Source organism: Cetorhinus maximus, chromosome 7 (assembly GCF_964194155.1).
Source record: "Cetorhinus maximus chromosome 7, sCetMax3.hap1.1, whole genome shotgun sequence".
Lineage (NCBI taxonomy): Eukaryota > Metazoa > Chordata > Chondrichthyes > Lamniformes > Cetorhinidae > Cetorhinus > Cetorhinus maximus.
Genome location: NC_135885.1, coordinates 69,233,626 through 69,261,116, shown reverse-complemented (window position 1 = coordinate 69,261,116; position 27,491 = coordinate 69,233,626).

Below are 27,491 nucleotides of genomic sequence, written 5' to 3'. Positions count from 1 at the left end.
ATAAAGTACATCTCTCAGTCACAAAATGAAAGAAATCCAATGAGAAGAAAATTAGGGTTACGGTCTGTATATTTCAAAGTAAAAGTTATCAGGATATTGAATTCTATAAAAGGGAAAATTTGAAAATGATGAAGCACATTTAGCAAGGAATCTAACACTTTTCAAAGGCAAAAGGCCACTTCACAGATCTGTCACCTATCATGGCATTGAATCAGCAGAAAAAACATAAATATGTGCAGGGGATAACTTAGAGAGTGATTCCTTAAGTGGATTTTTATTGGTCTTAATGCCTCAGTGAAAGGACATAGGTAAAAAGAATTAGCTGTCACTGTGGTGGTCTATTGAATTTAGCCACGATTGTGCACAGTGCAATAAAGAGCGACAGGCTGACCTTGATCGTGTATGCTGTGAAGAGCTGCCAAATTCAGACAAAACGCCTTATCCACCCGATAGGGTGAATGAAAACAAATTGAAAGCAAATGTTATCACTGACTTGCTGCACCCAATCTCACCTAGCTGAAGAATAGAATTGATGGGGTTTTGGAAGCAGGTGTGGACCCATTTTCTTGTTGACAAGAAGAGGAGTGAAGTAGGGAAAAGGATATTGTAAGTATCCTATTGCTAAAATGGAAACCTGCCACTAAAATTAACCAAGACTACCAACATGTCAAAACATGGCATAATTATGGCTGAACAGACCAGCTTTTTATTGCATTCAGGGTCAACTTGTAAAATTTGGCATTTTCTGAAAAAGGCATGTCACATGTAATAGAATTGTAGCCCCATGAATATGGGACTGCCCAGTTTTTTTTTGATTGGGTGGGAGTGGAGACTTGTGATAAGAGAAAATTCTGAGGCATTTCTTCCTCCACTAAAATTCAGACATTAGCATTAAATTACCTATTCCTTTTGGACATTGAAGGACTCATCATATGATTTTTCACTTCCTGTTGTTTTTGCAAATATAGATTTTATGATGAATATAGAATGTCAAATCCTGTGAGGAAACCTGTAGATGCTGAACAAAATAAATAAAGATAAAAATAAGGAGCAATTATATTTTATATGTCAGATTCATCCTAATGCTGTGCTCATGAAAAATTCTGTTACAAGTTTTGCATAATTGTAAAGTGATAAAGGTGCTGACATTGAGATTTTAAGACAACAAAAGGCAAATCAAGAAGCACTTCTTGAACACAGATAGTGAGAATGAGGAGTCTGGAGATCACATATGGATCTGTTGGATATTTGTAATTCTGCATTGTACTGCTAAAGAATATTTTATCCTTTTCAAAACAATATGTAAATAATGCATCCATATTAAATCAGTGTATTGTTAAAGGAGTGCCCTTGTTGAGATGTTGAGCTGCAAAATCCAGGCATCATCCAGTCAAATCATATCACACGGCCACTGAACAAGGCCCAACAGGATTTAAATTTTTGGAGCCATGAGAAATAAATAGAAAAAAAGAGTCGTGGAATCCTGAAGTCAGGATGATTAATATCTCATTAAAAGTAGTCTTGTGGCTATGCATGTTTTTCCCTAAAGTGGTCCAGAATTGATTGGACACAGATTGTGATTTTGCGCATGAAGTCAATCATGATTTTACGTGGAATCTTGAAAGTTGATCACATATGGTAACCAGTGCCCTCTCATTTTTTTTGCCACAGACCTCAGTCACATCCATTATGTATACTACAATCCAGAATATAAAGGAAGGAAATTTCTTCACACCCTACTGTATTATAATTAAACTTTTAATAGATTAAAGCTTGCAACTTTCACTTTGCCCACTTAGAACAGATGCACACTCATTATGTTATTGCTATAATGCTGGTCATCTGTGGTTCACCACTTTTCAATGCTGCATCTCTTCCTGATCTCTTGCAATCATGGACTCATTTGGGAAGCATAGCTGCATTTTCCAAGGTACAAGTGTTCTTAACAAAAGACCTAAAAGTAGCACAGCTTCACATAGCTCTAGTAGGAATACTAAATGTTTAATTACCAAATTAATTACGTGTTTTTATACTTTTCCCAAATGTGGCAATTGTTACATGCCACAATAAAAAGAAATAGCAAACATTTAATTACTTTTTTTCCAAATCATGGTGATATTTGCAAAAAATCTATTTATTTAGCTAGAAGAAAACAAACTTGAGATTTTATAATGTAAGAGTACATTGTTTTGCACTTTCTTTTTTTGCTCAGTCTGTCATTATAAGAAAACCCCCTCATCCTAGGGACCAATTTAGTGAACCTTCGCTGCAATGCCTCCGATGCAAGTACATTCTTCCTTCAATATGGAGATCAAACTGGACACAGTGTCCCAGATGTGGTTTTGCCAAAACCTTGTACTATTGCAGCAAGACTTCTTTATTTCTGGACTCCAATCCCCTTGTGATAAATGCCAACATGTCATTTGCCTTCCTAATTGCTTGTTGTACCTGCATGCTAACTTTCTGCATTCCTTGTACAAGCACACCCAAGTCTCTATGAACATCAATATTTACAAGTTTCACAACTTTGAAAACAATTTCTGATTTTCTATTCTTATGACCAAAGTGAATAACTTGATACTTCCCTACATTACACTTCATCTGCTATCTTGTTGACCACTCACTTAACCTGTGTATACCTCTTTGCAGCCTTCCTCTATCCTCTTCATAGCTTACATTCTCACTTAGTTTGATATCATCAACAAATTTAGATGCATTACTCTCTCTCTTCATCTAAGATAGTAATATAGATTGTAAATAGCTGAGGACCCAGAACCGATCCTTACAGCATTCTAATATTCACTGCCTGCCAACGTGAAAAATTCCATTCTCTGCTTTCTATCCACTAATGAATCCTCTATCCATGTTAATTATATTATTACCCTCAAATCCATGAGCTCTTATCTAGCCTATTAACCTTTTGTGTGGCACCTTATCAAATGCCTTTTGGAAATCCAGATATACTACATCCACTGGTTCTTCTTTAGCGACCCTACTGGTTACATCCTCAAAAAACTCCAATTGATTTGTTAAACAGGATTTCCCTTTCGTAAAACCATGTTGACTTGTTCTAATCCCATTATGCTTTTCTAAGTGCATTCTTAAGACTTTCAGTGTTTTCCCAATGACCAATGTTAGGCTAACTAGCCTGTAGTTCACTGTTTTCTCTCTCCCTCCTGCCAGTTTCCAATCTAATGGAACCATTCCTGAATCTAAGAAATTTTGGAAAATCATAGGTAGTGCATCTACTATCTCTGCGCTATCCCTTTTGAACCCCAGAGTGTAGGCCATCAGGCCCTGGGAATTTGTCAGATTTTAGTTCCTTAAGTTTCTCCAATAGTTTTCCTCTGCTGATATTAATTTCCTCATTCTTTTTAACCCCTAGGTGACTGAGTATTTCTGGTATGAAACCTGTGTTTTCTACTGTGAAGGCAGACACAAAAATATTTCTTCAATGCCTCTGCCATTTCCTCATTCCCCCATGATGATTTCTCCTGTCTCTGCTTCTAAGGCACCAACGTTTGCTTTAGCTACTCTTTTCCTTTTTATACTTATAAAAGCTCTTACAACGTGTTTTTTACATTTCTGGCTAGTTTACTCTCATAATCCATTATTTCCTTTTTATCAGCTTTTTGGTGGTTCCTTGCTGGTTTCTAAAACACTCCCAACCCTCAGACTTGCTACCATTTTTTCAACAATGTAAGCCTCTTCTTTTATTTTAATACTATCGTTAACTTCCTGAATGAGCCACGAATGGGTCTCTTACAGGAATTTTATTTTTCAATGGAACGTTTATTTGTTTAATATTTTGAGTTGTTTCTTTAAATGTTTCCCACTGCTCATTTGCCTGTATACCTTTTAGTCTGTTTATCCAATTAACCTTAAAGCCAGTTCTCCCCTCATTCCTATGTAATTGGCTTTGTTTAAGTTTAAGATTCTTGTTTGTGATTTGAGCATGTCACTTTCAAACTTAACATGAAATTCAATTGTATTATGAACACTATTTCCTAGTGGATCTTTTACCTATGATTTTACTAATTAACCCTGCTTCATTACACAACACTAGTTCTAAAATAGCTTTATCCCTAATCAGTGCCAGAATGCATTGCTCCAAGAAACTGTCACAAAAGCATTCTACAAACTCATCTTCTAGATCACTCTTGTCAATTTGATTGCCCCAGTGAATATGAAGATTAATGCCCCCAAAATTATAAAACTTCCTTTGTTACAGGCTTCAATAATTTCTTGTTTGATGCACTGTCCTTTGGAATAGCTGCCATTAGTGGGGCCTATATATTACTCCCACCATTGTTTTCTGACTTTTGCTATTCCTAATTTCCACCCATTCTGATTCTGCTTCACAATCCTCTGAGGCTAGATCCTTTCTCACTAATGTCCTTATGTCATCCCTTACTATCAAGGCGACACCCCCTCCTTTATCATTCTGTCTGTCTTTCTGTTTTACATCTTTATTCACATTTATATAATATTTTATATAATATTTATTTCCCAACCTTGATCACCTTGTAACCATGTCTCTATAATGTCAATTAGATCGACATAATTTCTCTCTATTTGTGCCGCTCTTTCATCTATCTTCTTGCAGATGCTTCATACATTCAGATTTTTAAAATTCATTCTCTGGATGTGGGCTTCGCTGGCTGGGCCAGCATTTGTTGCCCATCCCTAGTTGCCCTTGAGAAGGTGGTGGTGAGCTGCCTTCTTGAACCACTGCAGTCCATGTGGTGTAGGTACACCCACAGTGCTGTTAGGAAGGGAGTTCAAGGATTTTGACCCAATGACAGTGAAGGAATGGCGATATATTTCCAGATCAGGATGGTGAGTGACTTGGAGGGGAACTTCCAGGTGGTGGTGTTCCCATGCATCTGCTGCCCTTGACCTTCTACATGTTAGTGGTCGTGAGTTTGGAAGTTGCTGTCGAAGGGGCCTTGGTGAATTCCTGCAGTGCATCTTGTAAATGGTACACAATGCTGCCACTGTGCATTGGTGGTGGAGGGAGTGAATGTTTGTGGATGTGGTGCCAATCAAGTGGGCTGCTTTGTCCTGGACAGTGTCAAGCTTTTTGAGTGTTGTGGGAGCTGCACTCATCCAAGCAAGTGGGAAGTATTCCATCACACTCCTGACTTGTGCCTGGTGGACAGGCTTTGGGAAGTCAGGAGGTGAGTTACACATTTCAGGATTCCTAGCCTCTGACCTGCTCTTGTAGCCACAGTATTTATATGGCCCATCCAGTTCAGTTTCTGGTCAATGGTAACCCCCAGGATGTTGATAGGAGGGGGGGATTCAGTGATGGTAATGACTTTGAATATCAAGGGGCGATGGTTGGATTCTCTCTTGTTGGAGATGGTCATTGCCTGACACTTGTATGGTGCATATGTTACTTGCCCTTGTCAGCCCAAGTCTGGATATTATCCAGGTCTTGCTGCATTTGGACATGGACTGCTTCTGTATCTGAGGAGTCGTGAATGGTGCTGAACATTGTGCAATCATCATTGTGCAATCAATCATTGTGCAATCATCATTGTCCAATCAATCATTGTGCAGATAAAGAACATTTTATTTCATTTTTTTTGTTTCTATTCCCTGCAAAGGCTTTATTCGCAGATGTAGCATTTTTGTTAAACTCTGTCCCTTCCTGTCCCGCTTTGCTTATCTATACCCACATCACTATACTGGTCCAAAATTCTCAATCTTTCTCTTTGGATTTCTAAATCTCCCTTCACCCGAACCCTCCCCCTGCACTTTTGTTAATTTAAAGCCCTGTCCATAGCCCAAGTTACACGATTGACCAAGACACTGGTCCCAGTGGTTCAAGTGGAGCCTATCCCAATAGAATAGCTCACTCTTCCCTGAGTATTGATGCCAGTGCCACATGAATTGAAACCCCTTCTTCCCACATCACTCTTTGAGCCACACATTTAATTCTCTAATCTGCTTGACCTTATGCCTATTGGCGCATGGCTCAGGTAACAACCCAGAGATGGTTACCTTTAGTGTTCTGCATTTTAATTTGGACCCTTATTTCTTAAATTCTCTTAGCAGAACATCATTCATTTAAGTGGAGATGGTAATGTAGTGGCAATGTCACTAGACCAGTAATCCAGAGGCCCAGGCCAAAACTTTGGGGACATGAGTTCAAATCCCACTATGGCAGTTGGTGGAATTTGAATTCAGTTAATAAATCTGGAGTATAAAGCTAGATCAGTGGTGGTGACTATGAAATCATTATCAATTGTCATAAAAACCCATCTGGTTCACAAATATCCTTTAGGGAAGGAAACCTGCCACCCTTACTCAGTGTAGCCTACATGTGACTCCAGACCCCACACTATGTGATTGATTCTTAATTCACAGAATCACACAGTGTGGAAGAGGCCCTTCGGCCCATCAAGTCTACACTGACACATGAGAAACAACTTACCTACCTACCTAATCCCATTTACCAGCACTTGGCTCATAGCCTTGAATGTTATGACATGCCAAGTGCTCATCCAGGTACTTTTTAAAGGATATGAGGCAACCCGCCTCCACCACCCTCCCAGGCAGTGCATTCCAGACCGTCACCACCCTCTGGGTAAAAAGGTTTTCCCTCACATTCCCCCCTAAACCTCCTGCCCCTCACCTTGAATTTATGTCCCCTCACAACTGACCCTTCAACTAAGGGGAACAGCTGCTCCCTATCCACCATGTCCATGCCCCTCATAATCTTGTACATCTCGATCAGGTCGCCCCTCAGTCTTCTCTGCTCCAACGAAAACAACCAAGACTATACAACCTCTCTTCATAACTTAAATGTTTCAATCCAGGCAACATCCTGGTGAATCTCCTCTGCACCCCCTCCAGTGCAATCACATCCTTCCTATAATGTGGCAACCAGAACTGCACACAGTACTCCAGCTGTGGCCCTCTGAAATGGCTTATCAAGCCACTCCATTTCGAGGGAAATTAAGGATGGGCAACAAAAATGCTGGCCTTACCAACAAAGCCCATATTCTATGAATGAATAAAGATTCCTGGTTCTACTTATGTCGTTGATTTCCACATGGACCAGATAACTGGATCCTCCCCCTCATGCTTCAAGTTCCTCTCCAGCCATGAGGAGATGTCCTTAACCCTGGCACGGGACAGGCAACACAGCCTTTGGAGCTCCCGGTCGCGGCTGCAGAGAACAGTATCAATCCGTCTGGCTATACTGTCTCCTATCACTGCCATTTGCTCCCCCCACTTGAATGGCATCCTTCACCATGGTGCCATGGCCAGTCCACTCATCCACCTTGCAGTCTTTCTCCTCATTCATGTAGGTAGCAACCACTTCGAACCTGTAGGACAAAGTCCACAACTCAGCCTCCAGCTCAGCAATGAGAAGCTGAAGTTGCCTAAGCTACAGGCAGCAGATATGGTTGTCTGGGATTGCGGTTCATTCCACAGATTCCTACACACTGCAGTCAGCATCCCTGCCATTTCCAACCTTATTAAATTAATCAATTAGTTAATAATTTACACAGCTAAATGGAAAGTTGCACTCTCCTAGCTTGGAGACAAAGGAAGAAGACTCACCAACTACTGGAGGCTGAAAAAAAAGTAGGGAAAGAAGCGTCTTTCTCCCCCTCTGCACCAAATTCCCAGATGCACCAAATTCCTGCCAATGACACAATCTCTAAATCTCACTCTGGCGTAGCCTTCTCTCTCCATGCACTAGTAACAGTTTGCCAACCCAAGACCTACATCAGTTCTGCTAAAATCAACCCTGTCATCTGATAATTCTCCTCTGCTACATCTCCTTGCTTCCCCAAGCTGATGTTCACCATCTGATTCCCCAAGTGGCCTTTTCTGCCCTCTTTGCATTGTCACGCCCCACTGCCGACTTGACCTAACCCGCAGTCTCTTTCTCTGACACTTAATAGCTAAAACCAGCATTTTCTTGTGTAATTGGGGACAGAATTTAGGTTATTGAAAGCTTTCTGTGCTTTTACTATTGTAGAGAAGATGAGAAAAGCACTTAAGCAACTTAACACCTGCTCCTTTGTCATGGTCAATGATGCATCATTTCAAGAGCACAGAGGGGAATTCCCAAAAGGTGCTTCCCCAAGACTGAGCTGGAACTCTTACTTAAATAGAAGCAGTGCCTGTGCTATATATTTAAACCTACCAGGGATAGGTGTGAATTAGCAAAGGCTTACCGCCCTGAGCATTCATGTTTTTGCTCACTCATCATGCTCCTTAATCTCTGCCTCTGCCCTTATACCAAGCACTCCATGTCTTTCCACCACTCCATACCTGCCAACTTGACCCTGACAAACATCTCTCCACAGGTTTTTTCAGAACTTCCTGTTTTTATTCCACTTGCTGTGTTCACTGTCAGGTCTGGGAACTGACTAAGTTTGTTTGAACACTGACTGCATTTTTACAAAGATGAAGAACTTCAGCTTAAAAGAATTTACAGGCAGTCCCTCGGTTGTGACCACAAATATGGCTACAACACTGTTCTCTCTGGCCCTCCACAGTACGGCTCTCAATGGCCCAACATAGCTTGGCTCTCAGTGGCCAGCCACAGCCCTGCTTCCTCTGGTCTTCCACAGTCCGACTCTCACTGGTCTTCCACAGTCCGACTCTCACTGGTCTTCCACAGTCCGACTCTCACTGGTCTTCCACAGTCCGACTCTCACTGGTCTTCCACAGTCCGACTCTCACTGGTCTTCCACAGTCCGACTCTCACTGGTCTTCCACAGTCCGACTCTCACTGATCTTCCACAATTCGGCTTTCACTGGCCCTCCACAGCCCGGCTCTCGCTGGTGTGACAAAAATGGCCCAGAAGCAGTACAGTAAGGAAAATTTATAATTTCTTTAAATTGTCTGTTGAATCTGTAATTGTTTAAAAATGTTTGAGAAGGACTTGTAAGAGTTAGTATAAATTTCAAAGGGATTAATTGTAATTCTCTTGAATAATAAGAACTACTGGTGCCTGTGACCTTGCAACCATTGACCTGGAAGCAGTACCAACAGGAAAAAAAGTTAACATACAAAAGCCGTGTGGATGGTCAAGAAGGTCAAGAAGCTACTACTGTAAAGAAGATGGCAGAGCTAGACACAGATGTAGACACAAAGAGAAAACAGACAGAGGCAAAAAGAGGAACACACAATTCTTGTGAGGAAAAGCAAATCACTCTCAGGAGGAGGTCAGTTTTTCAATTTAGTAGAAAAGGGGATAGGAGCTCTTGGAGATACTGTGCAAGCTGGCTAAAAATGTCTAAAACCTGAAAAACTTTGTGAATAGCTCAGAGGCAGTAAAGAGCTGGGTGTTTTCCCAGAAATGACCAAACAATGGAAGAGGGTGCTATTGATTGGTCAGTTTAAAAGTAATTCTGGAAAGCTACACCATCAGGACTTTGTGATCCAAGGGAGAGAGAGTTCAGAGAAGTGTGTTTTGCTGATGATAATTGTACCTGTGAAACTGAGGTTGAAGCTGTTGTTTGATAAGACTCCTGATGTACCTTCCATGAATAAAAAACAGCATATTGTGGAACAGTGTAATTACATAGTGCTACATGTCTGCAAGGAGTGATATGGGTGCTTGTGCCTGTGTAAGATGTATCGGTGTGGTATTGGCTAGAGAAAAATATACCTTTTTATTTAAGTATTGTTTTCAGGTTAATTTGTGTTTAATTTATATTGAGGTCTGAAGAAGAGTCATACAGATTTGAAACATTAACTTTATTTCTCTCTTCACAGATGCTCCCAGACCTGTTGAGTTTTCCCAGCATTTTCTGTTTTAATTTACATTGATTCTGATTCGTTTTCAAGTAAAATTTACAAAAAGTGAAACCTTTGTTGGTAATTTCTTCTTTGAAGGTTCATTCAGTAAATTTGGTTATTTTGGTTTATGGCTTCCCCATGGAGAGTGTAACACTGGCCTTCCACGGCCCGTCTTTCACTGACCTTCCACGGCGCGGCTATCAATGACTTTCCACGGCTCAGCTATCTCTGGCCTTCCACAGCCCGGCTATTACTGGCCTTCCATGGCCTGTCTCACACTGGCCTTCTACGGCCTTGTTACTAGGATTGGCCTTACACTCAATCTTGAATAAGGGTGTCACATTTGCCATTCTCCAGTCCTCTGGCATCCCCCCCCCACCCCCCCACCACCCCCCACCCCCAACCCCCAACCCCCACATCTAGGGAATATCAGAAGATTGTTCCAAACCATCCCACTATCTCAATCCCACTTCCTTAGCAGCCTGGGATGCAAGTTATCCAGATCGGGTAACCTACCTTCTCTACACATAGCCAACCTTTCCAGTACCTCCTGCCTGTTAATTTTCACCCAATTTATTGCCTCCACTGTCCCCGCTCCTACTTACACTGAAGGAAATCTCTGTAATTTAAGAAGAAATGTCACCAGTTACGTAAGGAATTTGGACTTCAATAATCCCAAATTTGAGTATAGCCAGTAAAAGAGACATGCTATCGCAGCTTTTCATCTTGCACTCATCAGGAAATCTGGCAAGATAAACCAACAGTAAAGGGAACAACAACTTATACTGCATGATAAGAGAATGCTGTCATCCCTTAGCACTCTCTTCACATGCATATTGAAATAAATTTTTGTTCCTTTTACAGTTGGGTTACCTTGTGAGCTGTCCTGATGAGTGCAAGATGAAAAGCTTTGATAACATCTCTCTTTTTTCAGTAATACTCAAGTCCTGTACTACCAAATGACTATTTGAATCCTATATTTCTGTGCTGCATTGTAGCAAGAACAACAGCGAATGTTAATGAAAGCGAGATTAATCTGTACTGATGTGCAATGTACTGGTACTGAACCATGAGACAAAACCCTAATCAGTTTGGAAATGTTAAACAAATGGCTTGTGCTGCAACTCAAACTGATTTTTCTTTGAAAATGTGTTGATGCAGTTTTCACTTTACTGTAAGCTGTCCCCAATTTTTCAAAAACTTGTATATTGGTCATGTTTTTATAATTGGGTACAAAGTGTAAGTAACAGCTTTGCATTTTCATAGGCACAAGAGTAGAAATTCAGATATTTAATTGTAGAAACATTCCTATTAACTGGTGATTTATTTTAGTATTAAAGGTCTCAATAAATGTTAATGGGAGTGATGGGTGGTTGCCATTGGCTAATTACTGAAGCTCATTCTAGGTCTTGATGCCTCTTTGTATAAGTGTTTAATTTTATTAATAGAAATGCATAAATCGTGCTAATTAGAGACCTCTCATGAGTATTAATTGTCTGTGCTTTGTTGGTGCATGAAAAGATTTGCTTCTGTTCAATGTATTTAAAAGTGGTTCTGAAGCCCTACAAAAAGCAACTATTTCAATTATCGTAACTGAACATTAGTTGTCGAATAAACATTGTTATAGATCAAACAAATCTCATCCATAGATGTCCCAGCAGTGAACCCCAACGTGATTCATTTGAATTTCATTCTAGTTTCCTGTTAAACATACAGACCTTTATGAATTGGATGCACAAACAAGGTATTCAACTATGGAGGGTATCACAGTCAAGCTTGGTCCCAATCTCAGTTGATGTGCATGTTTGGACATTGCAGCATTGGTCACTGACCGGGATTAAGAACTGAAACATTTGCTGGCTTTATTTTTGCTCTCTCACCACCAACATTTAAGAATGCAGTGATAACATGAACTGAGATCAGCTGACCAGGCTTAGAACTGACAAGAACACAAGCAATAGGAGCAGTAGACCATATGGCCAATCAAGCCTGTTCCACCATTCAATATGATCATGGTTGACATTGGGCTTCAACTCCATTTTCTTGTCTGCTCCCCATATCCCTTGGTTCCCTGAGAGACCAAAAGCCTGTCTATCTCAGCCTTGAATATAATATATTTGTGGATTGCACATCCACAATTCTCTAGGGTAGAGAAATCCAAATGTTCACCACTCTTTGATAATAGAATTACTCCTCATCTCAGTTCCAGATGATCATTCCCTTATCCTGAGACTGTGCCCTTGTGTTTTAGACTCCTCAGCCAGGGGAAACAACTTCTGTGTCCACCCCGTCAAGCCTCTTCAGAATCTTGTATGTTTCAATGTGACCACCTCTCATTCTTCTAAACTCCAGAGAATCTACTAAGCTTCTCATCATAGGACAACCCTCTCATTCCAGGGACCAATCTAGTGAACCTGTGCCATACTGCCTCCAATACAAGTATGTCCTTTCTTAAATATGGAGACCAAAACTGCACACAATATTCCAGGTGTGGTTTCACCAAAGCCCTGTACAATTGTAGCAAGACTTATTTATTCCTGTACTCCAACCCACTTGCAATAAAGGCCAACATGTCATTTACCTTCCTAATCGCTTATGTACCTGCATGCTAACTTTGTGTTCCCAAGTCTTTATGAGCATCAATATTTACAAGTTTCAAACCTTTTAAAAAATATTCTGCTTTCCTAGTCCTACGACCAAAGTGAATAACCTTATACTTCACCACGTTATACTACATCTACCATCTTGTAGCACTCACTTAACCTGTTTATATCTCCTTGCAGTATCTTCATCTTCCTCACAGTTTGCACTTCCACCTAGCTTTGTATCATTAGCAAATTTAGATACATTATTCTATGTCTCTTCATCTAACCCAGCACTGATCCTTGTGTCACTTTACCAGTCACAGCTTGCCAATTTGAAAATATCCCACGTGTGCTTACTCTTCGCTCCCTGTCCGTTAATCAATCCGCTTTCTATTCTAATACATTACTCCAACACCATGAGCCCTTATCTTGCCTATTAACCTTTTTACCTGGCACCTTATTGAATGACTTTTGGAAATGTAGGTATACTACATCTACTGGTTCTCCTTTATCTGCCCCACGAGTTACATCCTCAAAAAGCTCGAATAAATTTGTCAAATATGATTTCCCCTTCATAAAACCATGTTGACTTTGTCTAATCATACAATGATTTTCTATATACATTGCTAAGATTTCCTAAATAGATACCAACATTTTCCTGATGACTGATTTCAGGCTAACTGGCCTGTAGGTCGCTGTTTTCTCTCTCCTTCCTTTCTTGAACAATTTCAATGTATCATTAAAAAAGTAATACATCTTGGGAGTAAAAACAAGGAAAAAAGTTGATACTTAATTAACATTCTTCAGTGTTTTCTATTAACGGACTCATAGGGATTCAAATACATAGGGCAGAATTTTCTGGCTGACTTGCGGGTGGCCGAGTCCACACATCAGCGCTTAAAATGTTGCGTCCCGATGTCAGTGCATGGCATCGTGATCTTTAGGTCAGCGGGTGCGCTATGCAGTGGGACGCGCGCCCGCCATTAATTAAAGGCCTCATTAAGGCCCTTAACTTGCCAATCAACGAGGATTTTGAGGGGCCCGTGCATACTTCAGCTCTGCGCACAGGCCCAACGGGCAGGCAGGTAGGTGATTTTTTTATCAAAACTCATGCACTGGCGGGATATGTGGACTCAGAGGGGTTGTTCATGTTTCTCATGAAGTATTTAATGCAGAAAGTGTTTTAAACTTGCCTGTGTGATTGTTAGCAATTCAAATTGATTTCCAAGAGCTTTTTGTGTACTTTGAAGCTTCAGCTCAGCAGTCTGCAGACAGTAATCTTTATCGGGTCTGCAGCGTTCAGGAGGCCTCCATTTAGCCTGGGGCTATGGGTTCTGACATCCCCACTGGAGGCAGCTCCTCTGAGCAGGAAGGGAGGGATAGAATAAGGAGGAGGCCAGGAGTAGTCAATCAGTCTCCAGGGGAGCCACCTTTGGGAGGCCAGGCACAAGGGGCACAGGGCCAAAAGGTTGTCCAAGGTGGAAGGGGCCGCAGAAGACGCCACTATCCTGCTGCTAGGGTATACAGGCGGCAAAGCAGCTACCTCAATATGACTGAGGTGCAGTGCCGAAGGAGGCTCCATCTGTCAAGGGAGACAGTCAACTATATCTGTCAGATGATTGGCCCTGAGATCTCCCCTAACTGTGTGGATGGACACCCCATGCCAGCGGCTCTGAAGCTCACAGTTACCCTCAGACACTCCGATTAAAGAGCCTCTCCATGAGAGTCGCCAATCTCTCAGTGGAGGAAGCCTGAAGCTCTGTCCTGAGGTTCACGCCTTCATTTACACTCTGCCTGGACTCCTCCACCGCAGAGACCAACTGAAACACACCCTCATGCAACCCTGCCAGATGCTCCCTCAAATCCTGCCACTTGTCCTGCAGCTGCTGCATTGGTGACATCTCCAGAGGCACATCATCACTGCCGGACTCAGCATGTGCCTGGTCCCCTGCAGTCCTCTGGCTGCTGGCGCCATCGGCACTCTCTGTCCCTGCCCTCTCCTCCAGCGATTGTGAAGTGCCCTCTCCACTGTGACCCGGGACACTAGCCAATGTTACATTCCCCACCGAAGTTCTTGTGGTTTGCTGGTGCCTAGCTGGCTGAAATGATGTGCCGCAAGTTGCACGTCTTGGCCCTTAGGTGTAGAGGGGGGGCTCCGATGTTGTTGGCCGCGGCCATGCAGTGGTGATGCTGAAATTGACAACAAGGACAGTGCATCATTTAGCGTTCAGTCAGTAACACCTTTCATCCCTTTCCCTCCCAGCCTCATAAGTCGCTCACCCTTCAAGACCCGAAGGAGGTGAACATTGGTGGGGTGGAAAAGAGTCAAGAGGAGGCCCAAACATTAGACGCGCATACAGACAGGCTGGTCAGATGGCCTAAGGAATGCCACATGGCATGTTACGTGGCATCGGAGTGGGGAGAGTGCAGAGGTACCTGACCTGGATGCATGCTGGCCTGGAGAGTTGCGGTTCTGAGGAAACATTGCAAACACTTGCGACATTTGCCATGGAGCACAGGAGATTGACAGGTCACATTATTGACCTTCATACCGTTAGGAGGGGCATAGAACGGGTGGACAGAAGGCAACATTTCCCCTTGACGCAGGGATGAGTAACGTGGTGGCATTTATCTAAGTTGAATACTATGAGGTTGACAGGTGAGGTGCTGAGGACCTTTTGGACAGAGTAATGTGGGACGCACTGGCTGATAGGATGGTGGAGGTACCAACCCTCCTAAGACGCAAAACTTCTTTGTCTGTGCAGCAGCGATGCCATGGCATGTTAGACCATGGGGATAGTGGTCACAGATGGGATAAGGCAACTTTAGAAGTTGCTGGCGATGCCAAGGGGCCTAGGGACCTTTGTGTATGACCCACACGACTGACCGTATCAGTCTGTGAATGAGCAGTGTTGCAGCATTAACGATTGCAGCAACCATCAGTGGTTTGGATGGTGGGGAGACAGAGTGGATGGGACTGTGGGCCTCAAATACCTGGCTGCTGCACCCCAGCCTTGCCGCCACCTGCCGCCCTGGCCGCCTGCCTCCTCCCCAGCTCCATGGCCTGCTCCTGGTAGGTGGTGAGGCACTGGAGCACGGTGTGCCCACCACCACTCCTCTGGCACTCCCTGAGATTGCGTTCAATTTTTGCCTGCAGAACAGAGAAGAGCATTTATTGGGGCTGATTGCTCATGTACTCTGCACGCGCACGCTGCACCTCAACCACAGTGGCCCATCCGAGGCCTCCAGCGGCTCCGATCCACGTTATTGGTGATCAGTCCCCAGAAGATAGTATGGCTGGTCAAAGCCCCCTCCCCCAACGGACACCTTGGACACATTATGCGTCCATCACTTTGAATAACACACAGTCTTAGCGCCCATGGCAAGGAGGCGCAACTAGGTGCGGTGCTGAGGCCAGCAGATGGCACTTGGCCATGACACCTTGAGGCTCCCCTTCCACCATCTCATTACCATCAATAAGACATGTGTTGGAGTTCTGAGTATGTGTCTAGCGGCCTCCCCTGCAGGTTGCCCCCAGACTACTCAAATGCGACAAACACCAACATATGCTGCGGGGAGAATCCATCTTCTCCTCAACCACTAAGGCTGATGTAAGCATGGTCACTATCTGTGTACCCACCCAGCATGCGCCAAATGCCCAATGCAGTAACGACAGTAAGACGGCGGTGGGTGGGGCGGAGGGGAGGTCCTCAAAGGCTAAGGCTACCTGCTGGGTCAAATGGGCAAGGCTGATATGGTACTCACCCTTCCAGAGCACAACAAATCATTGAATCGTTTGCGGCACTGCGTCCTGGTGCGCCGCACATCAACATGGGCACTTACTGTGTCACCCACCTCCTGCCACGCCTGCCTGGTGACATGAGGGGCCCTCCTCCTCCCATCCTCTGGATACAAAATATCTTGATGGCTGGACACCTCTTCAAGGAGGACAGCAAGGCATGCATCTGAGAAGCGAGGGGCACACTGGCCCCCTGCTGGCCTATCCTGCAGCCTGCCCCCCTCCCCCTCCTCCTTCTCCTCCTGCTCCTGTGCTCTGAGAGCAGCATGTCGCCCTCTGTCAGTGGCCATGGTGCACTGCCTCAAGCAGGCTGCCTGGCCATTCTTTATACAGACTGCTGGTTCCCCATTGGAATTGGCAGTCTGAACACACCCGCCTCCGCAACAATTTTCCTGTTCTACACAGGAGTCACTGACTCGCTGGGAGGGCCTTAATTGGCCCGCCCACGCAAAATGGCAGCGCGGCCCGTTTCGGCAGCGGCAATCGGCTGCCCGCCCGCCGCCGAGTCAGTCTGGCCCGCCCACCCGTCAAGGGCAAAATTCTGCCCATAATCTTTGGTAAGTGCACAGAGAGAAAACCATAAGCATTGCAATAGAATTTGGGGTTGTCTCAATGGTGGCTTAGAATACAGGAGTAACAAAGTAATGGTGCATTTACATGGAATGCTTGTCAGGCCACAGTTAAAGTGTTATGTGCCATATTAAACACTTCAGTTTAGAAAGAGTAGAGTTTCCACTCTTGTATCCAGATATAACAGCACAGTGCCATACGCAATTGGCCGACCCAGCGCAAAAGATCGAGACATTCTTAGCAGGTGTGAGTTACACCTAACATTATTCACACTCAAGATTTTGCAAAATTACACTGGTTCAAGATCAATTCAGCCAAATGAACCATTCATTACTTCCAATGGAATAACTGAGTCCGTTTTTTAGTAAATTAAATATACGTTGACGTGGAAAAGCTGTAAACATTTGCCTAGTAGTATCAGTGCACCCAAGAAATTAGTGCACTGAATGGGGACAGCCAAAAGAAATTAATGTTAATCAGGCCAATATTTAAGCATAAAAAATACTAACCTTATAACTCACTGCATGGAATATAGGTGAGGCTCTATCTCAGTTGGGAATTCATGAGGGAAAAGCAGCTGGAAGATTTGTTTCATCTTGCAGCTGGTGGAAGAAATCTACAATGGTCTTCATAGAGCTTTGTGGCAGAAAGCAGTTAACAGAGTTAGCTTGAAAAGCTGTGGGAAGGCAGTTGGGTATTTGCCAGCAAACCAAACAAAAAGCTAAGGCATCCACAGTCACAAGGTTGGTAAAGAAAGGATGGGGAGTTATGTAACTGAAAAACTAATGGAAGGATCACCATAAAATCTTACCTTGGAAGATAGCTGGATCACTGAAGAGAATTAAAGATAATTCCAAAGGGTTGTGGCATACTTTTGGATCCTAGGAAAATGAATAAACCTTGAATGAACCTTAAAGATTTTTGCAAATGCTTGTGGGGGGAAGGGGGTGCAGTGTAGTAAAAAGTAGAACTGAGTTCATGGCATAAGGAATTATAAACTATACTGTTAAGCTAATGGTGTTTTGTTTAATTCTTATATACAATAAAATTTGTTTTTGTTTTAAAAATGTGAAAACTCGTGGTGTAGGTCTGTTAGTTAATTTTCTGGGTGTTCAGATTTCTCTTTATTATGATCTTGTAAGGGACCATTAATGTTTAGTTCTGACTAGCTGATACTACATACTTGCAAGCCATTGTGTATATTGGGCTCATTATTAGCTCTATTCAACAACAGATTCTTTATATTTATTTGGGAAACATTTAGTGAAGTTAATAAATCAATCAAATTTGTATTTTATCTGAACCTCATAAGAAATCCAACAAAATTTAAGTAGCCTGTTTTCACCAGAGCCACATAAGAACTAGGAGCAGGAGTAGGCAATTCAACCTCTCGAGCCTTCCCTGCCATTCAATACGATCATGGCTGATCTAAGTTCAGCCTCAAATCCAATTTCCCACCCTCTCCCCATAACCTTTCAACCCGTTACTATTTAAAAATCTGTCTATCTCCTCCTTAAATTTATTCAGCTTCCCGGTATCCACTGCACTCTGAGGTAGTGAATTCCACAGATTCACGACCCTTTGAGAAAAGTAATTCCTCCTCATCTCTGATTTAAATCTACCACTCCTTATCTTAAAACTATGGCCTCTCATTCTGGACTGCCTCACAAGGGGAAACATCCGCTCCACGTCTGTTTTGTCTATCCCTTTTAGCATCTTATATACCTCAATTAGATCTCCTCTCATCCTTCGAAACTCTAGCGAGTATAGGCCTAAACTGCTCAATCTCTCCTCATAAAACAAGCCCCGCATCTCTGGAATCAATCTAGTGAACCTCCTCTGAACTGCCTCCAATGCAACTACATCCTTCCTCAAGTAAGGGAACCAAAACTGTGCACAGTGCTCCAGATGCGGTCTCATCAATGCCTTGTACAGTTGCAACAACACTTCCCTATTTTTGTACTCTATTCCTTTAGCAATAAGTGCCAAAATTCCATTTGCTTTCCTTATTACCTGGTGTACCTGCATACTAGCTTTCAGAGATTCATGCACAAGGACACCCAGATCCCTCTGCACTGAAGCATTCTGAAGTTTCTCTCCATTTAAATAATAAGTTGCTTTTTTATTCCTCTGACCAAAATGGATAACCTCACACTTACCCACGTTAAACTCCATCTGCCAAATTTTGGCCCATTCGCCTAACCTGTCCATATCCATTTGTAAATTTCTTATTTCTTCATTGCAACTTACTTTCCCACCTATTTTGGTGTCATCTGCAAATTTAGCTATAGTACCTTCTATCCCTGAATCGAAGTCATTAATATAGATTGTAAATAGTTGGGGCCCAAGGACCGAACTCTGTGGTACCCCACTAGTTACAGCTTGCCATCCAGAAAAAGACCCATTTATCCCGACTCTCTGCTTTCTGTTGGTTAGCCAATCCTCTATCCAAGCTAATATATTACCCCTAACTCCGTATGATCTTATCTTGTGTATTAATCTTTTGTGCGGCACCTTATCTAAAGCCTTCTGGAAGTCCAGATATACTACATCTACAGGATCCCCATTATCCACTTTGCTTGTCACATCTTCAAAGAACTCTAGCAAATTAGTCAAACACGATTTACTCTTCATAAAACCATGCTGACTCTGATGGATTGCATTTTGACTTTCCAAATGTCCCATTACTACTTCCTTAATAATGGATTCCAACAGTTTCCCAACGGCAAAGTTACTCGCTACAGTCACTTGAAATAAATAGAAACTAGAAATGTCAAAATAAAAGGGATTTCTTTTTCAAGTGGAAGGTTTTAAATTTTTTTTTGCTGGTAACTGAATGGTTTTCTATGAAAAAAGGCATCCTGTCATATGAGAAAAGAAAGAAAAGGATTTTAAGCCAAGATTTATAACTACCCATTATTTCAATCAGCTACAGCTGGCAATTTGACACTATTATCTGTTGACAAAATGCCACTAATGATCTCCGAGCATTTTAAATTTATGTACCCCCTTCAAAAGACTGCTGTTGAGATTAAAGGAAAAATGATAGTGGAATCAAAACAAAAATTGAAAATACTGAAGCATGTGAAATGGAAAATACACATCGATATTTGAGTGGATCCTTTTAAAAGAACTATGAGAGCACATGAATTCCTATACATTTCTATTTTAGAGGCAGATTGACCTGTAATACACTCAGAATTTTCTATTTATGCTTTACAATAGTGTTTAGAATGTAGGGAAATAGGCCGCCATTTTGTGCCTACAAATTTTCTAAATAGTAAGTTATTGCCCTCATAAAATCAATTGTAAGAAGCATTTTGAGACAATTTGTTAATGTGGTAAAGGACTATAAAAATGCAATTTTCTTTTAAAAAATTGTCAATGAATTGGTACTGCTAGCTATTGGTGGAGGAACTGTTAGCTAGGAAGTCTGGATATTCTTAGAAGAAATCATCCAGCAAAGACAGTGGCACCTCTTTAACGTCAGAGTAGATGTTACATTTGGTGTAAACTGAGTCAGTACTCTACATGCAGTTCAATCCCATCCGGTCTGATCTGATAATGAGTGGTACCATCTGAGCCAACTGACATACTGTTAAATCATTGAATCAAAAGAACACTTCAGTCCCATTTTGTTATGCATTTTTATCAATCTAACTCGACATCTCACTTGAACCATTACTGACAGCTTAAGCTACTGACCTGGTGTGATGTCAGTTAGCATAATGCAGACATGACAGAACCTAAGTCTGAAATATTTCAGTTTGGAGTATATCCTTGTAGGCACAAAGACTGCTGTGTGGCCCTAGAGCAAAAGGCATAATGTTGATCCAGGATGAGTCAGATAGAATTGATATCAGTAAGAAATCTCTGATTCCTATGGAATTCCGAAAAAAAAATCAGTCTTTATATAAAAACCTCTCTGTAGTAATATATTTCTGCTTCTAAAAATAAATGTGTTTTTATGGGCAATGTTTTACAAAAGTATTCAAGAAAATCTCTTTGCTCAAATGGACACACACCCAACTTTGCTATTTTAAAGGATTTAGTTGCATTGTACCTGTAATCAACATAGATCTTAAAACAACAATTATGCAATTATTCTCATGAGATGTTGTCATTTTCATAATAATAACCATGATGGAGTGGAGGTAAAGGCAGAAAGGCCTCCAACTTTGATATTCCCAAGGAATTGATCCATTACGTTTCAAGCTGATTCCTTAAACGTTGTTCTAAATTCTCTGTAATACTGCTCAGTGATAATATACTGCACCCCTGTAAATATGAAGAGTGTATGTCTTGCTTCTGGAATTAGTGGAGTTTAAAGCAATATAGACTGTAGAGGTGATGAGGATAGCACACAGCGAGCTGGATTTTGCAATCAGCAGTGAAGCATCAGCGCTGGTGTGGGTTTCCCTTTCCTGATGATAGTTTAAACCTGGCGCCAAGTTGAGAAGATTTCCAAGTATGAGGCAGCAGTGATGTCTGCAAGTAGAGTAAGCAACTATTCATAGGGCAGAATTTTGCCGTCGGCGAGCAGGAGGCGGGGCCCACTCGCCGACAAGTAAAATGACGCAGGATGACGTCGGGCGGAACCCCCGACATCATCCCGCCCCATTAAAATTTTCAGGAAGGCGGGGGTGCAGTAAAATTAGCTGCGGGCCCGCCGACCGGTCAACGGCCAATTGAGGCCATTGACAGGGTCAATTAAACAATTAAATGACCTGCCCGTCCAACGTTGGCGGCAGGCCAGGAGCCCCAGCAGCAAATAGATAAAACATGAAACCTCATCCACTGGTGGGATGAGGTTTCATGCAGGGTTTTAAACATTTTAATAAAGTTATTCTGTAAATTATGAACATGTCCCATCTCATTGAGGGGGACTTGTTAGGAATTTTTTTTTTTCTATTTTTAATATTTTTCAAAGTGGAAGCGATCTCCCTGAGGTGAAATTGGCAATTCTGGTGCAAATTGTGCCCTTTTTGAAAAATGCTTTCTACTCCCCAGGTTTCTGCTCAAAATCGTTGGTATATTGCCAAATGCTAAATCTGCCACAAAGCTGTGCAATCAGGCAACATTTTAAAATGTAATTTTAAAAGCTTATTGTAAAAAATAGTTGGTCAAATTTGATTAATCGTTAAGAATTGGTTTATCACAAAGGTAGGGACCTAATATCACAGTGTTAATGCACCACCTGTGGGTAACCTGATTTAAATTACTGAATATGACATTATAAAAAATATAATGATTTCCTAGTTAGATTGAAATACAAAACCATTACCTCTGACATCCCTGAAAGATTTTTCCTTGGCTCTCTATTTCTCACCTACATGCTGCCTCTCATTGACATCATCCAAAAGCACAATGTTAGTTTCACATGTATGCTGATGACACCTAGCTCTATCTCGCCACCAACTCTCTTGACTCCTCCACTGTTGCTACATCATTAGATTCCATACTTGACATCTAGTACTGGATGAGCACAAGTTTCTTCCATTTAAATATTGGGAAGACGGAAGCCACTGTCTTCAGTTTCTGCTTCAAACTGCATTCCCTAAGTAATGATTCGTTTCCTCTCCCTGACAATTGTCTGAGACTGAAGCACACTCCTCGCAACCTTAGTATTATATTTGACCCTGCCTTGAGCTTCCAATCACATTCTGTGCCATCGCTAAGACTGTTTGTTTACAATTCCATAACATTGCCCAACTCTGCCCCTGCTTCAGCTCATTTACTGCTGAAACCCTCATGCATCTCTTTGTTATTTTTGGACTTGACTATTCCAATGCACTCCCACATTCTACCCTCCATAAACTCAAGGTCATCCAAAACTCTGCTACTCATGTCCTATCACCCCTTTGCTTATTAACTCATGTTGGCTCCCAATCAAGCAATATCTTGAGTTTAAAATTCTCATCCTTGTTTCCAAATCCCTCCATGGGCTCACCCCTTCCTATCTCTATAATCTTCTCCAGCCCCACAACCCTCCAAGGTATCTGTGCTCCTCTAATTCTGGCCTGATGAGCATTCCCAATTTTAATGGTGCCACAATTGTTGGCTGTGCCTTCAGCTGCCTATGTCTAAAGCTCTGGATTCCAGCCCCCCCCCCCACTAAACTTCTCTGACTCTTTACCATGATTTCCTTCTTCAAGACCCCACTTAAAACCACCCTCTTTGACCAAGTATTGACCATCTGCCCGAATATTTCTTTATATGGTCCAATGTCTAATTTTGCCTTATTATGCCCCTGTGGGCATTGTATTATGTTAAAGGCATTATAAGTTGTTGGTATTCAACAAATATCTATTTTTATTCTTGTGCCAGAAGGTCCAGTTTAACGTTTTGAAACTCCTCGAAGGGCCTGCAAATCAGAAAAATTAACAGAAACTCCCGATGGTGATTAATTCACTCTGGAAGTGTGCCCAGTTTTGTGGAGGGCTAACTTTTAGTACGATGTTTTCAAAACACCAAAGATTATGGAAACTCGAGTTCTGCTGAATACAATTTGTGCTTAAAATTCCACAATCCTTTGTACCAGTTACACTGATATTGCAATGAGAAAACCTAATGCAATGGAAAGGTAACTCCAGACCATCATCTCCAATATTTAAGAAAAGTGGACAGGTTTCTAGTTTGCTACTTGATTCTGACTGACACAATACCACAATTATTGGTCATATCAAAGCTTAATTTCCATACTTGCATTTGAATTAAAACCACTGTTGTCCCACCTCAGTATTTGGTGTCATCTCCACACACAATAGCAGCAATGTGTTGTTCACGTCTTTTAACTTAATCATTTTAGAAAATCTGATTTAGAGAAAATAACATTTGTTTGAACTATTCAAGTTTCATTTGTCCTCAAACTTCTTAAGTCACTTCTTCAATGATGTAGATTTTTTAGTTCAGTTATGACTGACAGAAGTTGAAACTTGAGACAAAGTGATTGATTTGCAGGTGGCAGTTGGTAATAGTTAATTTGTGTATTTTTTGTAATTTGTGCACTAACAATGCTGTCTCCTCTTGGAGCAGGAACAAATCCTCCCTATCATTGTTCCGATACTGTATGCATTGTTTTGGCCAAAGTTTAACATTTCAGCCAAATGGGGTAAACGTTTGTCTGAACAAACAAAATCTATTGTCATTCATTCATAATATACCAGGGTGGTAAATTACACCCAAAGCTACTAATGCATCTTTCATTTGATCCTTTAAATTATCTTCTACACTAACGACTAATTGCTTATGCAAATAAAAACAGAATTACCTGGAAAAACTCAGCAGGTCTGGCAGCATTGGCGGAGAAGAAAAGAGTTGACGTTTCGAGTCCTCATGACCCTTCAGCAGAACCTGAAGTTCTGTTGAAGGGTCATGAGGACTCGAAATGTCAACTCTTTTCTTCTCCGCCAATGCTGCCAGACCTGCTGAGTTTTTCCAGGTAATTCTGTTTTTGTTTTGGATTTCCAGCATCCGCAGTAGTTTTTTGTTTTTATGCTTATGCAAATATATGTTTAAGAACAGCTGAACGCTAATCCTTACAGTTCAGACTGGGGTAAAACAAAATATTTCTATTACAGCAGAATAAATTAAATTCCTGCTTTTCCCGATGTATAGTGATGACACAGTGTGCATCCCTCCACCTCTATGATGAACTCACAGGGAATTGACTTAATTTTAGGGAATGAAGCGGGCAAGTGGTAGAGGTATCAGTGGGGGAGCATTTTGCAGATAGCGATCATAACTCCGTTAGATTCAAGGTTGTTATGGAAAAGGACAAGGATGGGCCAGAAATCAGAGTTCTAAATTGGGGGAAGGCTGATTTTAATAAGATCAGATATGATTTGGGAGCAGCTACTTTTGGGTAAATCTGCGTCAGAGCGGTGGGACTCATTCAAGAAGGAAATAGGCACAGTACAGGGCCAAATTATTCCAGTAAAGACAAAGGGTGGGACCAACAAATCCAGGGAACCCTGGATGCTGAGGGATATACAGGATTGGATAAAGAGAAAAAGGGAGGCTTATGGCAGATACCGAGGGCCCAAAACAGCGAAAGCCCTAGAGGAGTATAGAATGTGTAGGGGGGAACTTAAAAAGGAAATTAGGAGAGCAGAAAGCGGGCATGAAAAAACATTGGCAGGTAAAATAAAGGAAAATCCAAAGTTATTTTACAAGTACATTAAGAGTAAGAGGATAACTAGGGAAAGAGTAGGACCCATTAAGGACCGTAGTGGTAATTTGTGTGTGGAGCCGGAAGACGTAGGTAGGGTTCTAAATGAATACTTTTTGTCGGTGTTCACAAGTGAGAGGGACGACATGGGTATGGAAATCAGGCAGAAGGACTGTGATATAATTAAAGAAATTAGCATAGAAAGGGCGGAGGTACTAAGTGGTCTGGCAGGCTTAAAAGTAGATAAACCTCCAGGCTCAGATGAAATGTATCCCAGGCTGTTGAGTGAGGCAAAGGAGAAAATAGCAGGGGTGCTGGCAATAATTTTCAATACTTCTCTGACCACAGGAGAGGTGCCAGAGGACAGCCAATGTGGTACCGTTATTCAAGAAGGGAGGAAGGGATAAACCAGGGAACTAAACTTAGACATAAGTCAGTCAGTCAGTCTAACCTCAGTGGTGGGGAAACTATTGGAAGCAATTCTGAGGGACTGAATTAATCTACACTTGGAGAGGCAGGGATTAATCAAGACAGTCAGCATGGTTTTGTTAAGGGGGGGTTATGTCTGACCAATTTGATTGAATTTTTCGAAGAGGTGACCAGGTGTGTAGATGAGGCAATGCATTTGACATAGTCTACTTGGACTTCAACAAGACTTTTGATAAGGTCCCACATGGGAGACTGATAACGAAGGTAAGAGCCCATGGAATCCAAGGAAATTTGGCAAATTGGATCCAGAATTGAGCGACAAGAAGCAGAGGGTGGTGGTCGAGGGGTGTTTTTGTGACTGGATGCCTTTGTCCAGTGGGGTTCCACAGGGATCGGTGTTGGGTCCCTTGCTGTTTGTGGAATATATAAACGATTTAGTCTTGAATTTAGGAGGGTTGATCAGTAAGTTCGCAGATGGCACGAAAATTGGTGGGGTGGTAAATAGTGAGGAGGGTAGCCTTAGATTACAGAAGGATATAGACGGGATGGTCAGATGGGCTGATCAGTAGCAAATGGAATTTAATCCGGATAAGTGTGAGGTGATGCACCTGGGCAGAACAAACAAGGCACGGGAATACACGATGAATGGTAGAGGACCCTGGGAAGTACCAAGGATCAGAGGGACCTTGGTGTGCACGTCTAACGATCCCTTAACGTAGCAGGACAGGTAGATAAAGTGGTTAAGAAGGCATATGGGATATTTGCCTTTATTAGCCAAGGCATAGAATAAAAGAGCAGGGAGGTTACGCTGAAACTGTATAAAACACTGGTTAGGGCACAGCTAGAGTATTGCATGCAGTTTTGGAATCTGCATTATAGGAAGGATGTGATTTCACTAGAGAGAGTGCAGAGGAGATTTACCAGGATGGGCTGGAGAGTTTTAGTTATGAGGAGAGATTGGATAGACTGGGGTTATTTTCCCTGGAGCAGAGGAGATTGAGGGGGGGCATGATTGAGGCATATAAAATTATGAGGGGCGTAGATAGGATAGACAGGAAGGAACTTTTCCCCTTGGTGGAGAGATCAATAACCAGGGGGCATAGATTTAAGGCAAGGGGCAGGAGGTTTAGAGGGGATGTGAGGAAGAATTTTCTCACCCAGAGGATGGTGGAAATCTGGAACTCACTGCCTGAAAGGGTGGTAGAGGCAAAAACTCTCATAACATTTAAGAAATATTTGGATGTGCACTTGCAATGCCATGGCACACAAGGCTATGGGCCTAGTGCTGGAAAATGGGATTAGATTAGTCAAGTACGTGTTTGACCGATGCAGACTCGATGGGCCGAAAGGCCTTTTTCTGTGCTGTAGACCTCTATGACTCTAATTGTCATCTCCAAGTTACTTTCATGGTGAAATTCCATTCCATGTGCTCCCAACTGAACCCACAAGGTGGAGATGTATGCTCAGTTACATCATAGGGGCAGATGTACCTATCCCTGACTCAAGTGCACCCAGTAAGATCTGGGGCCACCCATCTACTCCCATCTACTCTGATCATGTACCTTGGAGGTTCATCATGTTCCACTAAATGGATTCCCTCACATACCCCTATGTTTTCCAAACAATATAGTCATCTCAGCTTTGTCCTCTTCAGCAAAAGAGTATAATACAGCACTAGTTCCAGCAGGGTGACACCCTTCTGTTCCAGTCAATTGCATTCATGTCTTTAAAAGAATGTGTAAAAATGTTAAAAAGGCAAGCCTAAAGGCACTGTATCTGAATTCACGGAACATTCACAATAAGGTAGATGAATTAACAGCACAAATAGATGTTAATGGGTACAATATGATTGCGATAACGGAGACATGGCTGCAGGGTGACCAAGGGAACTGAATATCCAAGGGTACCCGATATTTAGGAAGGACATGCAAAAAGAAAAAGAAGGTAGTGTGGCATTGTTAGTTAAGCATGAAATTGCTGTGATAATGAGAGAGGATATTGGCTCAGAAAATCTAGATGTAGAATCAGTCTGGTGGAGCCAAGGAGCAACAATGGGCGGAAAACATTAGTCGGAGTTGTCTAAAGGCTGCCATATAGTAGTGATAAGGTAGGGGACGGCATTAAACAGGAAGTTAGTGAAGCATGTAACAAGGGTGCTACAAT